Raw genomic sequence first — 14,926 nt, forward strand, 5'->3', positions numbered from 1 at the left:
CATTCCCCTTTTCTTCATGGAAATCTGAAAGATCTCAGGACCTTTACAAGTTACTATTTTGGTGAAGGTACAAGTTGTTGTGAGTAGGCTTCCCAGGGAGAGTGGTTTCAGCAGGATGTATGAATAAGTGATACTGATCTTGGCTTGATACCATAGTTACGGGAACAAAAGAAAAAATGGGGAACTGAATTTAACCATGTAATACCATAATGATACAACAGCACTGTTTGGAACTTTTAACCATCGTTGGCTCCCTTGAAGTTGCAATTAGCCAGCTCCACACAGCAAGGGCTACACAGCTCAGCAGTAGGGTCTCATGCTGCTCCTCAGGGCTTCAGGGCTGCCTCCTGTCTCATGAGGTGCTTAGGAAACTGGCCTGAGATGAGAGGTAATTGTGTGTCCCATGCAGAAGTTACGGGATCTTCTGTTGTATTTTAAAATAGCCAAAAGAAATCCTGGAGATAAGAGGTAAATGAGAAGGCTCATACTCCTTGGTACTTCAGTGGTAATTTTTATGCTCATAAGAAACTCCTTCTCTCTCTAGATACATAGATTGAGGCATAGAGAAGGAAAAAAAAAAAAAGAGAGACATATACATATCCATACATGGAGAAACATAGAGGGTTCTATTCCAATTGCAAAAGTCCCCCAAAAAAGGATGGAAATGAAAGCCCTGCAGGGTTCTTTTTTCTGGTTTTTTTCATTGGCCCATGCAAAGTGGAAAAGCTACAGGATTCTGGCTGAGCTCACCAGAAGGCACTGGAGTAATCTGTCCAAAACTGTTCAGTGTAAACTAGCAAATGTTTTCAGAAACTCAAAACTGTTTTACAGCAAAATACAGCCTGGAAGGATTTACTTACTCATAACACATCTAATAGCATTTTAGTGAGGTTTACACAGGGAGTGAGAACCTGAGGACTACGTTAAAAAGTATTTGCTTTATCTAGTTCTACAACATGAAAAAAAATTCAGTAGCAGCAGTTCTGTGTTATTTTAGGTCAAGATCTGTTAATGAGTTTGTTGGTGATACCATGTTTGTTAGAGGCTGGCAGCTTCTTGTGAGGACCCTGAAGCTTGGCATTTACAAAGCCATCAGATGCCATCCCCCAGAGATTGCTCAGACCTCCTCGTCTTAGCATAAATTTAATTCTTCACTTTCTGAAATCACTGCTATAATAGAAGAGGATGTTTTTTCTAGCATATCCTCAAATCATCAAATTATTCTTATTTCTGAAAGGCGTGGTAGAACAGAGGAAAGGTCTGAAATTTCCTGGCACTGAAGTCTGCCCAAGGGATGTGCAGTGTTTGCTTAACAATATAAGCAGCCACCAGTTTTAACGCCCTACTTAAATCAGCGTTTCAAAACCTTGTAGTGTTGTAATGTAGAAGAGTGCCTGGCAGGACTGTTCCTTGAGGCTGCACGTTTTGAGAAGATGAAGAAACAGCACCTTGAGGAAAGGATTCTGTTACTGTGCCAGCTCTGATATTTTTGTAAAGGGGGCTTTCGTCAGAAACTGGTGCACAGGAGGAATAATGAACTGAAGAGGCCGTGCTTCCCACAGGGTTTATGCCAGACTCTGTCACGGGTAAATTCATGTCGCTTTGGGCTCAGCTGTTTCATGTTTAATAAATAAAATGCAGGGTTGTAAGCCCTGTAGTTTTTAATACCCATCATCAAGCCCCTTCCAGAAACATATCTTTCTAGAGGGAGGACAAGTTTACCTGAAGTAAAGTGGATATAAATTCACCTGTACTCTGAGACAGGTTTTGCTGTGCTTCTGACGCATGTTCTTGTCCATCTCAACATTCTGTCCTCCATAACCCTCACCTCTCTGCAGACCTCTGTCCTCTCAGTGCCCTTATCAGTCTTGGTAGCCATGCTTTATCTGGATCACATGTTTAGATGGGTGACTTTAATATTCTTTGCTATTAAAAGAAGCTTAATTCTGTACATACTGATAAAACCACATTAAAAGATAGGTCATGAGCAGAAGTAGGGCTAGGACACAGAAGATGGACAGTGCACAGAGTGGTACAAATGCAGGGAAGGCTCTTGATACCATAAGGAATTCAACTGCATCATTCTGCACCTTTGCACCACTGTAGAGAGGACTCTCAGCTGTGTACCTGGTTTGTTTATGAAGGCTGCCAACAGCACAGCCAGCAGCTCTCATGATATGAAGATGTTTCTCAGCAAAATTTAGCCTTGGTCACAAGATCCTCTCTTTTCTGTCTTGCAAATAAATGCTTCATTGTGTTCATATATGCACCTATGTCCATGTATAGACCTACAGCTTATTTGGGAAGAAGCTCTTTCCCTTACAAGGGAAAAGAAAAAAGCTCTTTCTAAGCAAAGAGCAAAAGGTGTTCTGGACCTTAAAGACATAAAAAAAAAAAAAAAAAAAAAAAAAAAAAAAAGCAATACATAATTGTACAGGAAAAAGCTTCTTAATGGACAAAATAGTGGGCAACACCTCCACATCTTCTAAAGACCCTACGACCCTTCATAGCCCATCCAACAGTCAGGGATTGGGGCTTGCAGCATCATAGAGAAATATCCATGATTGGCCAGGTGCCAACCAGCACTTAAGGTCTTTCAGAGCCTCCAGAAAGGACTGATCCCAACACCACCTTGCTTGCAGGAGCATGGCATGGCTCCAGCCACTAGCCCTGACCATGTGCTCCAGCTGCCCACTCCTCTCTGTGCTATCCAGTACCTCACCTTGCTGGAGAGGATGCAGCTCTGGGTTCTCTGTCGTTCTTTCTGCCCACATGTGCCAATTTTGTAATTTTATACCCCACTTGAGGCAGAGCTGCTGGAACCACATGTATGTATAATATGAATTTTCTAAGTTCTGCAACAGTATTTTCTGTTGTGCCCTTTATACTCTTTCTACCAGCTGAATCCAACACCATGCAGCCCCAGAAGTCCAGCTGTGTCCAGTCATAAGCAACTTCCCCTTTGCCACTTCAGTGCTGGACAAAGGTGCTTTATGGTGTCATTGCACATTCCCCTGTCATACATCATCATTATGTACCAAGTGGGTTAGCAAAAAAGGGACAGCAAAGTTGCAGACCAAAGTCTACATGCAGGAGTCCTCACGTTACCAGGCCATTGCAGCAAGCTCTTTCCACAGTCTGGAAAAGTGGCTGAGCCTGAGCCTGAGCCAAGTGGCTTTTGATATAATAGAGGTCTGTCCCTGCCATCCCACCCCTATAACCCCCAGCACTCTGTCCTGTCTGCATTTGTTTGCCCCGTCTCCAGAAGCAGGTCTAGCTGATTGATTCTGTATGACTTTCTCATTACTTTCAGGTTCAGCTACTTGCCAGTCCCCTGCTTATGTGGCTGACTGCAAAGACCACAAATTACATCAAGAATTTCTCCATGAAAGGAGGAACAGTTTTTAAAAGGAACACATTTGCTGGAGTGGTGGAGTTGTAGGAATGACCCTTCCAATGCCCTAGAAAACAAAAGGTACTGTGCAGAACACGCACAGGTTTTCTCAAAACATCCGGGATGGCTCTGGAGCAACACTTGATGAGACAGCTGACCAGAACACACAGCTCTTATTGGCAATCCATGTTCATGCAGAGAAATGAGACCTATAGACACTAACTGCAGAACAAAATGTACTGTACATGCACTGCTCACGCAACCCTATGGAGCTCCAGCACAAACGTGGAGCTGAAAATGTAGATGTGCCCCACAGGCCACCTCATGTCAGAAAACATTCAGCCCTTGCATCTGTTTCATGCTGAAACTCATGCTTTGCACTCTGGCACTTGAAGTTATACATGCCAGGTTTTCTAGGTGAGTGAGGTAGCCGTAAGGTACCCAGAGGTCACTGCACAAAAAGCATCCTACTACTACTCAAGTAATAGGAAGAAAAGCTTGCGAAATAAGATCCTGTGACTGTGTTTACTTAGGCAACATCCCCGTGCAAGTCTTCATTGATCTGTTGAACCCGGGGCCATCCCAGATTGCGTGGCCCTTGCCCTGTTCCGGAAGAATTGCCACACATTGAGAAGCTCCAACTTGCTTCCTCTTTACAGATCTGATTTTGATAAGTTTGCTGCTCGTCTGACAACAAAAAACTTCCCATTGGTGAACTGGTCCATTTTTCAACTGAAGCAAGTCAGCAGTGCTGGAGGACAAGATGGGAGGAAAGCATGGGAGAAAAATGGGGGGGGGGGGCTTTTTACAAGGGCATGTTGCAATTGGATGAAGGGTAAAGGCTTTAAACTGGAAGAGGGTAGATTTAGGAAGAAATTCTTCACAGTGAGGGTGGTGAGACACTGGCACAGGTTGCCCAGGGAAGTTGTGGCTGCCCCCTCCCTGGAAGTGTTCAAGGCCAGGCTGAATGGGGCCTTGAGGAACTTGGTCTGGTGGGTGGTGACCCTGCCTGTGGGAGGTGTCCCTGCGCATGGCAGAGGGGTTAGAACGAGGTGATCTTGAAGGTCACTTCCAACCCAAACCATTCTGTGATTCTATGGGCAATTACGATTCACTTCTGGAAATAAGTACTGGAAGATATCAAGCCAAATGACCATTATAATCATTAATGTCTTAAAGTTTAACGTGGCCTGTTGAAGTACATTTTCAAGGTTTTCTGCAGAGCCTAGGATACAGGAGTTTGAGCATCCTGCCTCAAATTACTGATTATGACATTCTGCAGGACATCGATTACACCTAATAGTATCTGCATGATTTTTTTCCTAACAAACGTGGCAAGGAATTTGTTCCGCATTGTGGGATGCTTCCAAGCTACATTTCTTCAGTTTTGTTGGATGTGGGAATTTTTTTCCCTTTTATGTCATCACCACCCTCCACATGAAAGTACTGAGAGCCATAACTGTGAATGGCAGGCATGTCAAGGTTGCCCTAAATACGACCCAGAGACAGGTAGCTAGGCTGAGTGTTAGCATGACCTGCTCAACCTAACAAGGCATCAAGGCAGAATGTTGGGAGTTTCATGAAAATTATAGACTGAGTTTCCTACAAAATCTTTCCTTCAAGCAGATGGAGGTGAAGGTTTATACTGTTTCATAATGATTCCTGCTGGTAAGGTATGGGTAGTGAATTAGTGGATGTGCATCCAGCCAGATGTAATTGTGTTCATAGGGCCAGTGGAATGGGGCAGGTGGCTGTTGGAAAGGACACATTCTGATTTGTCACATCAGTCTTTCACTTACCTCTCCTTTCAGCCCTGGTTCTTCACTCTTCTTCCATTTCTTTGGGGATTTTTTTTTAATGGACTGTTCTCTCCATTTCATCAAGTTTGAATGTATGATACAAAATTCATGCTTGTACTTTTTTGGTCCACTATCAGTTTGTTTTTGTGGAAGATTCAATCAACCTTTCAACAAAAAGAAGTCATTTATCATTGCCTGGCTCCAAAAACAACTGTTCCCTTCCCATGGGTATTGATATATAATATCAATATTCATTTTTTCATTTATCCAGAGGTTTTTCAGCAGCTTTAGAGACTGCAACATCTTGAAATATTTTCCCATTAGATTATGGAAGAAAAACATCCCCTTAAAGAAAAGCATAAACCAAATATGGCCCTACTTATTTTGAGAAAAAAATTAAAATATCTAGGTTTCATAAAGGTTTTTACATTTTTTTTCCTCTACAAGGTTAGAAGTGTTCAGTCAAAGTACATTCTTCTTCATCAGTTCATACAGTATATATTAGCACCTACCAAAAAGACATCTGGTACCCATCTGTCTGTGCACAGTGGCACTTACACTGCTAACTTCACTATCTCCTTTTTTAGCTGCTTGTTCCCTCCTCTCTTTTTGCATATCACACACTGTTCACTTCAAGGATGCCATACTTCCTTTAAATATGTCTCAAATACGTCACTTTTTAAAAATAATTCCCAACAGTGATGGAATAAATCAGTTTAATTAAGTCCCAACACACCAGCATTTGAGGAGAAAAATACATCCATCCATGTATCCACATACTCACAAAACTTTATGTAAAAAGGTTAGATAGTCATGACCCCAGAGGGGACATTTGGCTTAAACCTCAGACCCAGGGAATGCATCTGAGACTGTCTAAGGATTATCTGTCTTAGCACCACATGAACCAATGGGGAAAACCTCTGTCAACCACAAAGGGGGTTGCTGGAGTCCAACTTGAAAGTCCTACAAGAAAGCTGGAGTAGGGATTTTTACATGGGTGTGTAGTAAGATGAGAGTACAAGGGGAAAGGGTTTAAAACTTGAAGAGGGGAGATTTAGGTTAGACATGAGGAAGAAATTCTTTCCTGTGAGGGTGGTGAGGCACTGGCACAGGTTGCCCAGGGAAGCTGTGGCTGCCCCCTCCTTGGAAGTGTTCAAGGCCAGGTTGGATGGGGCTCTGAGCACCCTGGTCAGGTAGGAGGTGACCCTGCCCATTGCAGGGGGATTGGAACTTGGTGATCTTGCAGGTCCATTCCAAGCCCAGCCATTCTATGATTCCATGATTCTAACTCTTCTGCAGCCTCAACAATTCAGATGTGTTCTCTCAATGAGGAAAAGTCTAGGTCCCTAGACAGAGTTTATTTAAACAGAATTTTAATTTCCTTGTGGTACCTTTTAAATATCATAGCTAAGCTTAGTATCAATTTTCTTGCAATAAAAGGGCCATATAAAATTATAAAAAGTAAAGCAATATGAAAAGTGCAGTGCATCTATGTGAAAAGGTACTGACATTTACACTTGTGCTATTTTAAGATTAACTTGTGAAATTGCACATTTGCCATTTTTACAGTACATAACAGAGATGCTACGTCTGCTGTCACTACATCTGGAGGTCAGAGACGTAGCCAAGAAGAAGTCACAAGATCATTGCAGCTCAAGGGAACCCCTCTGGGAACTGATAGAAAGATGGACTACAAGCCATCTGTTTCAAATCCTGCAGAAACCCAACTACCAGCACATTCTGATGAAAGGGCTGGCCAGTATTTGGGTGCAGTAGTGTGCCGTAAACAGGACATCCAGGTAACACCTCAAGATCTCACCCTTCTCCTTGGCAAAATTAGGTTCCATGCCTTCCAAACTGGGTGGATCTGACACTCCAGTCATATTCAGCTAAAGTAGGGTGAAGCTTTTAGGCTCAGGAAAGAACTCTGAAAGACTCTGAAATGGGTCTCTGACACATTTATATGACAGCACTTAGACAAAACCTTTGGGGATTTTGATGTTTTGGGTTTGTTGTTGGTTTGGTTTGGGTTTGTTTTGTTCTGTTTTGTTTTGTTATGTTCTGTTTTTTTAAGGAACAGAAAGCAGAATCTAAAGGAGAAAATAAGAGGATGTCTCCGGTCTTACCCAATGTCTCTTTTAGAGGTTGTTCCCAATCAGCTTTTGCAGTCAGTGCCATCTCACCAATATCAGAGAAATAAGAAGAGGAAAATAAGAAGGAGCCACAGGTGAGTTTGCATGGCTAGCAGCTCGCTCTCTTGAAATGTTCTGCCAAAATACATCTTAAAAACATATAGTAAGATGACTACATTCCATCTAAGGGACTAAGACTGTATAATTAAAATGTACTGCATTTCTACTGGGAAAGGAATAGTCCCTGCTGGCTGTCACTAGGAGTTTATCCCAACTAATCATCAAAGCAGCAGTACAGCAGTGACCTCAAAGTTCCTTCCAGGAAATATTTCCCTGCCTTTGGAAAACCCCAAAAGAAATCCCAATTAATAGAACAGCTTTTTAACTTTGGGTAAATGAAACTTTGTTTTTCCTGGAGGTATTATTAGGGTAGGCTTCAACGTTAAAATCTGACAAATCTGAGAATAAATACAGTCATCATTAAAAGTTTCCAAGGTGAGATTTGCATCCTCTTTATACCTGCATGCTACAAACACCATGCACACTGATAACAACCACCAAGCAGCTCTCAAGTCTCCAATGCCTGTATAAAAACTCCTACAGTGAAATTGCAATAAAACATTCTTTACTTGTGAGCCTCTCTGCACTGTGGCCTGAAGCTGGCTATTTTAAAGTGCTCATCAAAAAAAAAAAAAAAAAAGGGGTAAAAAAAGAATGTGGAATATTTAGAACATGCAAAGTGGCCCAGATAATGCAAGAAGAAGAATTAGTGCATTGTGATTAGAAGTATCTACATGCACAGCATCAGTGTCATTCACCTGACAAAAGACATAGTTTAGTTTTTAATCTCTGAAGCATTACAACTTCCACAAAATGTTTACTGTCACTGCAACTGCAAACTTAAGGTTTTTAAGCATCTCCCAATCTATTCTCATTGCACAAACTCCCTCAAGAGCCCATCCTGTATGCACTCAGCATCCATGCTGAGAGATAGGAGCTCAGACAGATCTTATTGGAAGGAAGCTGAATGCTCTTTTCTGATCTTTTCACCTATTCATGAGAATGGTGTTTCCTGGAGTGAGATTTGAACTTGCAAAACAGAATTGCTTAATAGCACCATATTTCAAATCCAGAAGGAACCTTTAGGCTTTTGCATTTGGTGTTTGAGAAATATCAGCACAGAGAACACTTTCCAGAGCAAGCAGTGAGGATGGTGATTACAAAACTTTGTTAGTCAAGCCTTAGAGTTACCACAGTCAACTTGAAACCAAGTCACGTACATGAAATTATAGCATTTGGTGATATACATTTTGCAAACAGATGGCCAATTTAGAAGCAAGATTTGGGTTTGGCCTGCCCAAAACCTCTTCTGCATCTTCATTCCTACTAGCAAATAATCTATTATTTTCACATATTTCCATGTTAGCCCAAAGCTGTTTGATTAACAGCTAGGGTATCTGTCCATCTTGGGACAGTTTGCTCTGGGATACGTGCAGTTTCACACTGCAGTGTAGTTGCATCTTTGCTAGAAGCAGCAATAGCTGAAAAAAAAACAAACAACTCCAGTGTGTTTCTTCAACCCATTACACTACAAGACAAACATTGCTTTGGACAGAAACAGAAGTATGATTGCTGCTCAAATAAGGAAGGAAGGACAGACAGCAGAAAAGAGGGAGCAAAGAAAAAGAGGAGGGAACAGGACCAGTAACACTTCTCCAAGTAAGACTGAATTTCCAGTTGAAATACAAACTTCTCAAGAAGCTTCTCAAGCTTCTGAGAAGGTCCTGCAGGCCCTAAAGGGGTGCTTGCCAGAGGGAAGAAAACAAATGTAGCCAGGTGTGGGATGATCCTAAACAACAGACCTCAACAAGCAGTAGGATCTGCTGCAAGGAACTTCCTCAAGGCAGTGGCACCCAGCTTGGCAAGCCCCAAGGTGCAGCATTCAACCCCAGCTCCACTGGTGTGCAGTCTTTGGTGTCTCTGCTCCCTCCTAAGGGTGTCCGGTGAGCTCTTCAGCTCTTGTATACTCGGCATTGCCATGCAAACATCTCACAGACACTGGGAAATCATCTCTTCCTCTACCAAGTACTGTTATCTCAAAGGAATAAGAAAAAAAAAATCCCTAGAAGCCACTTTAGCCATTTCAACAGTGAAAGTGGGAACCTGATGTTTTTCATGACTCGAAATAAAACCGAAACCAACAGGGTTGGTTCTATTTATAGAAGTGAGAAAAAAAAAATTAACAGCTTCACTTTGTTAATTTTTGTGACCTCTTGCTCTTCTCCCTACACTCCATGGTGGAGCTGCCAGGAGGAACAGGCATGGCACAGTTCACTATAGCTCACACTGAGCAGCACAACAGATCCCTCAGCCCAGCTTAAGTCACCCACATTGACAACTCCATGAAAGGAGACCATTGATACATCTAAGAGCACTTCACTGCCTTCCATGCTGAGGGCCAGCAAAGGCTCATGTGGGCTTGCTGGTATCACTCTGTAGCACGGGCTGGCCAGTCCCATCATTATCAGTGGCTCCAAAGGGTCTGGTAAAGGATGTTTGTCTGTCCTGCAGAAGCAGAATTCAGAAGACCCCAGACACAAGGATATTGTGAAGCTGCCTGTTCCCTTGCCTTGGTGCATTCAGGAACTCACAGACAGGTATGTAAGTAGCTCAAGTGTGATCCCTGGCTGTGCTGTGTTCACAGAGTGCATAAAAATCAGAGAGCAGAAGGTGGAGCTCACCAGCTTCTAGCAGTAAATGCAGCTCTCCATTGCCCACTTCCTCATGTTTCACCTGAATTACCTTTCATTGTCCTGAGATACCTGAAATGCAGTTGACTTTAGAGAGGCACAGAGATTTCCAGATTTCTTACATTTTACACTGCACTCAAGTCCCTGCAGGATCCATATTAATAAATTTCACTTCCAGTGTTACTGACTGGAAAAAACAAAAAAAACAAACAAACAAAAAAAACCCCACTCATTTTAACTCTTGGCTACTCTCTAGACCCTCAGTTCTGGATGGTCTTTTAGGAACCAATATTCTACTGCAATGAACCACAGCTGCAAACTCATCCCAGGCGATCAATATATGGATCAACCTCAGTTAAGAAACACAATTGTGAGACACTCTGTGAAAGTGTGAACAACAGTGCTGAATAACACTCTGTTTAATTTGTATCCACATGACCATGTGCAACAAGGAGCACAAAGGGATCTACTCCTTTCGCCCACATGCTGTGGCCTGAGGGGTTGTACCTACCTTCCATGTCATCAGTGATGCAATGAATTGCTCTAAAAGCCCCCAGGCAGAAAATGTGTGGAAAAATCAACTTTGTACTCTTTTCACAAAAGAAAGATCAAGGTATATGCCTTGCAGGCAGAAGACATGCTTAAAGGAAGTGAATAAACCCTCTTCCAAAGACAAGCTTAAAAAACAGGCACCAGAAATCATCATCTGTTGTAGACACCAGCTTTATAGCACAGTGCAATAACCTTTTTCCTCCTTTGCAGTTTAAACCTTCCTTTGAACTAGCAGGCACATGTTTTTTCCTAGGAAACACCAACTTATCTCGTCTATAAATAAGTCAACTACCACAAGCTCTCTTTTCCCTCAGCAAGCTGGAGACACCGATGGCTGAACTCAGAGAACTTGTTCTCCACTGCTGTTTAGCACCCATGAAAAGGAGCTTGTGTGCTTGGTGGAGCCTCTGAGTTGTTAGAACCATAGAATCATAGAATCGGTTGCGGTGGAAGGGACCTCAGAGATCATCAAGTCCAACCCTTGATCCACTACCGCTGCAGTTACCAGACCATGGCACTGAGTGCCACATCAGTCTCTTTTTAAATATCTCCAGGGATGGAGAATCCACCACTTCCCAGGGCAGCCCATTCCAATGTCTGATCACCCTCTCGGTAAAGAAATTCTTTCTAATGTCCAACCTAAACCTCCCCTGGCACAACTTGAGACCATGCCCTCTTGTCTTGCTGATGGCTTCCTGGGAGAAGAGACCGACCAACCCCTGGCTACACCCTCCTTTCAGGGAGTTGTAGAGAGTGATGAGGTCTCCCCTGAGCCTCCTCTTCTCCAGACTGAACAGCCCCAGCTCCCTCAGCCCTTCCTCACAGGACTTGTGCTGGATCCCTTCACAGCCTCCTTGCTCTTCTCTGGACCTGCTCCAGCACCTCAATCTCCTTCCTGAACTGAGGGGCCCAGAACTGGATACAGGACTCAAGCTGTGGCCTCACCAGCACTGAGTACAGGGGCAGAATCCCTTCCCTGGACCTGCTGGCCACGCTGTTCCTGATCCAGGCCAGGATGCCATTGGCCTTCTTGGCCACCTGGGCACACTGCTGGCTCATGTTCAGCTTCCTGTCAATCCAGACTCCCAGGTTCTCTGTTTGGCTCCAAACTCTGTTTGGCTGCTCTCCAGTCTGTTGTTGCTTCCCCCTCCAAATATCCGTTATTCTAACACAAACCATCACTCCAAGGCACCCATCCAAAATACGTGTGACCAGCACTTGTTTGTCCACAAGTCTGCAGCTGAGACCTTTGGGGGCCATGGTCTGGAGGCAACAAGAGGCTCCTCACCCCGGGGCAGATAGTGAGGCATGGGGCAGCTCACAAGGAAAAACTTTGGCCATCTGGAAAACACGTCCCTTCAGTGCTTCATATGTAAATATCACAGGGAGCTATGCATTTTCCAGCTTAATCTTCTTTAATTGGAAAATTAATTTTCTATTTAACTTAGACTCTCCAAGGGAAAGAATGCTGGTCTTGTGAAATACACACTCTCTGATCAAGGAAGGCAAGAGGTAAATTCTGTCAAGGGTCAGCTGGACCAAGACAGAATATTTTGTTTAATCCATACACTCTGAAATATTTAATCAATGCTATAAAATTTACAAAGCATTTACCCCTCAGCTCCTTCTCTTGCCCAGCATGGGGGTTTTTATAGGTATAACCAACCTCTCAAAAATGTAAATGTAACCTGATGTAACACATTTCCTTCAGAGACAACCTTTATGAGATGAACCATGAGAGAAGTTGTCCATTCAAAAAGCACCACATGCAGGGATGACAGATGCAGGGAGCAACATGAAAACACCATTAAATTTCAAATTACAGTTAACATTATGACATCTGAGTGGTTATTACAGTAAGTCAAATATTACAGTTAATAGACATGAAGGAATTCATTTTGACTAAGTATTGAAATGTTTCACTTTGACTTCTCTGAAACAAGATGGTTTTTAAATTCTCTTCCATTAAAAAAAATAAACCAAACAGAACAAAACCAAAAAAACCCAACCTTTCGCTCCTGAAAAAAAATGCTTCAATGATAACACTCCCTCATTTTACAGGAATGTAGAGAAATTCATTAGTATTTGTGAACCATACTAAGTTGATATAATTTATGAGAAAATGAGCACTTTGGATGACACCAAGAAAGATACACATAAGGCTCCAAACTAATTAATGAAGATAAAGAGAGCTGTTGAACACTTATTCCTCCCATGAGGACCATCTGTGTAGTGAGTATAGCACTTCAAGAAAAGTCTCTAAATGTAATTAAATGCTGAGCAGTAGTAAAAAGTGTCTGGGTTAAATTTAAATTAGGAACATTAAACCCTGGTATTTTCCAATTTTGCAGCATTTTAAAAAAATAATTTTTCTAAAGGTTTGTATTACAGCAACTGGTTAAGTTATGCAGGGCAGTACACACACTCACCCACCATGGGTGACAAGCTCTACACTGAGGAGTTCAGAATCATGACAAACCTGCTGAAACCTCTGATGGTTACCTTTAAGGTCCTTCAACACAAGCATGCAGTTTCCTTCCAGATGTATCTGAGACACCCCCATCACCCTGGGAACCCCAACACTTCTGCAGCAGCAGCTGGAAGCTGGCCAGGATAACAAAGGCCTTCCAGGTTTTTATTAATCCCTCTGCAAATATCACTAGGGTTATCTACAGAGAGTCAGTGCTAGGAGCAAACCTTCATTTCCTTGTCTTTTGTGTGGGTTACTGTGCAATACAGGCAAAGTTAACCCTTGCCTGTATTTTGCATTGTCACTTTTAAGGTGTGAGTTTGTACATCGATATCAGTAAGGAGTTACTCTCCAGCTGCAAAGTCTTCAGTGCCTTAAGATGGAGAAGCCTCTCTGGCTCATGAGTTGCAATGCCACTGCCATCTCAGGTCTCTGGTTTCATGAGCAGAACTCCAGGTCCTCCACACACCTCGTGGATCAATCAGCTGCTCGCCTGAGACATTTTACAAGGGCCTTTTTAAGGCAAGGTGACATCAGTGACCATTGATCTCAATATTGGAAATTGAACATTTTCACACAGAATCACCACAGTTGGAAAAGACCTCTAATATCCAATGGTCAGCATCTCCCCAAATAAAATATGTGTATCAATATCTAGAGAATGTCCCAAAGTGCCTCATCTACATGGCTTTTAAATATTTCTGGGGATGGTGGTGCCACCTCCCTGGGCAGCCCATTCTAACACCTAACTACTCTCTCAGTAAACAATTTCTTCCTGACATCTAGTCTAAACTTCCCCTGGTGCAACTTCAGGCCATTTCCTCTAGTCCTGCCATTATTCACTTAAGAGAAGAGACCAGCACCCACCTCCTTACAGCCTCCTTTCAGGGAGTTGTAGCGAGCAATGAGATCTCCTCTCAGCCTCCTCTTCTCCACACTAAGCAATCCCATTTCCCTCAGCAGAAGTTTGTTCTCCAGAGCCTTCACCAGCTTGGTTGCCCTTCTCTGAGCTCACTTGAACTTTAAGGTCTTTCTGGTAGCGAGGGGCCCAGAACTGAACACAGTACCAGAGGTGCAGTCTCACCAATGCCAAGTACAGGGCCACAAATTGGCACCATCACTTCCCAGGTTCAGCCATCTCAGCACTAGGGATCAAATTAAGAACATTGGCCACCCTAAGCTGCACCATCCTTGCTCTGAATTGGAGCCCTGGCTTGCCAATTTACCACATCACTTCATCTTAAGAATGTGAAGAGCTCTGTTGAACCCAGCTCCTGGCTAACCTGAATGACTGAATCGAAGTTTAAAGGCTGCCACTGAGCAGCTGTGTGACGTGAAATAATTCATTTCATAAAAATCCCTCGTCGTGTTTTCAGTAGTGTAAAACTGAGATGTGTCCCACTGGCACATTTTGAAAAAGCACTAAAAAAATGTTTTCATCTGAATGGCAGATAAGAGATGGATTCGTGCTTAACTTACATTATTCCATTTTAGAAAAATTAGTTTGAAAAAACCTATCACAGCAGCACAGTAATGATAATTGCAGCCTAATTACCCATAACTGATTCTTTATGCCCTGAAATAATTTATTCTCTTTTTCTACTTGTCTCTGATATCCATTAGAGTCATTACAACTGTGAGTCTGTAATTACATACTCTGCATTTTAACATTCTACGCCTGCTTGTGCTCTCTTCTTATCTTTCAGTTAATTTCATTACCGAAACATCGAGAAAATTTCCATATGAATTTTCTGGAAGCTTCTGTGAGTTGAGTGGAGCAGGATTAGGACTTAATGAAGCCCAGAGAGCCAGTTCTTAGGACAGAGCTT

This window comes from Heliangelus exortis, chromosome 1 (assembly GCF_036169615.1).
Source record: "Heliangelus exortis chromosome 1, bHelExo1.hap1, whole genome shotgun sequence".
NCBI classification, from domain to species: Eukaryota; Metazoa; Chordata; class Aves; order Apodiformes; family Trochilidae; genus Heliangelus; species Heliangelus exortis.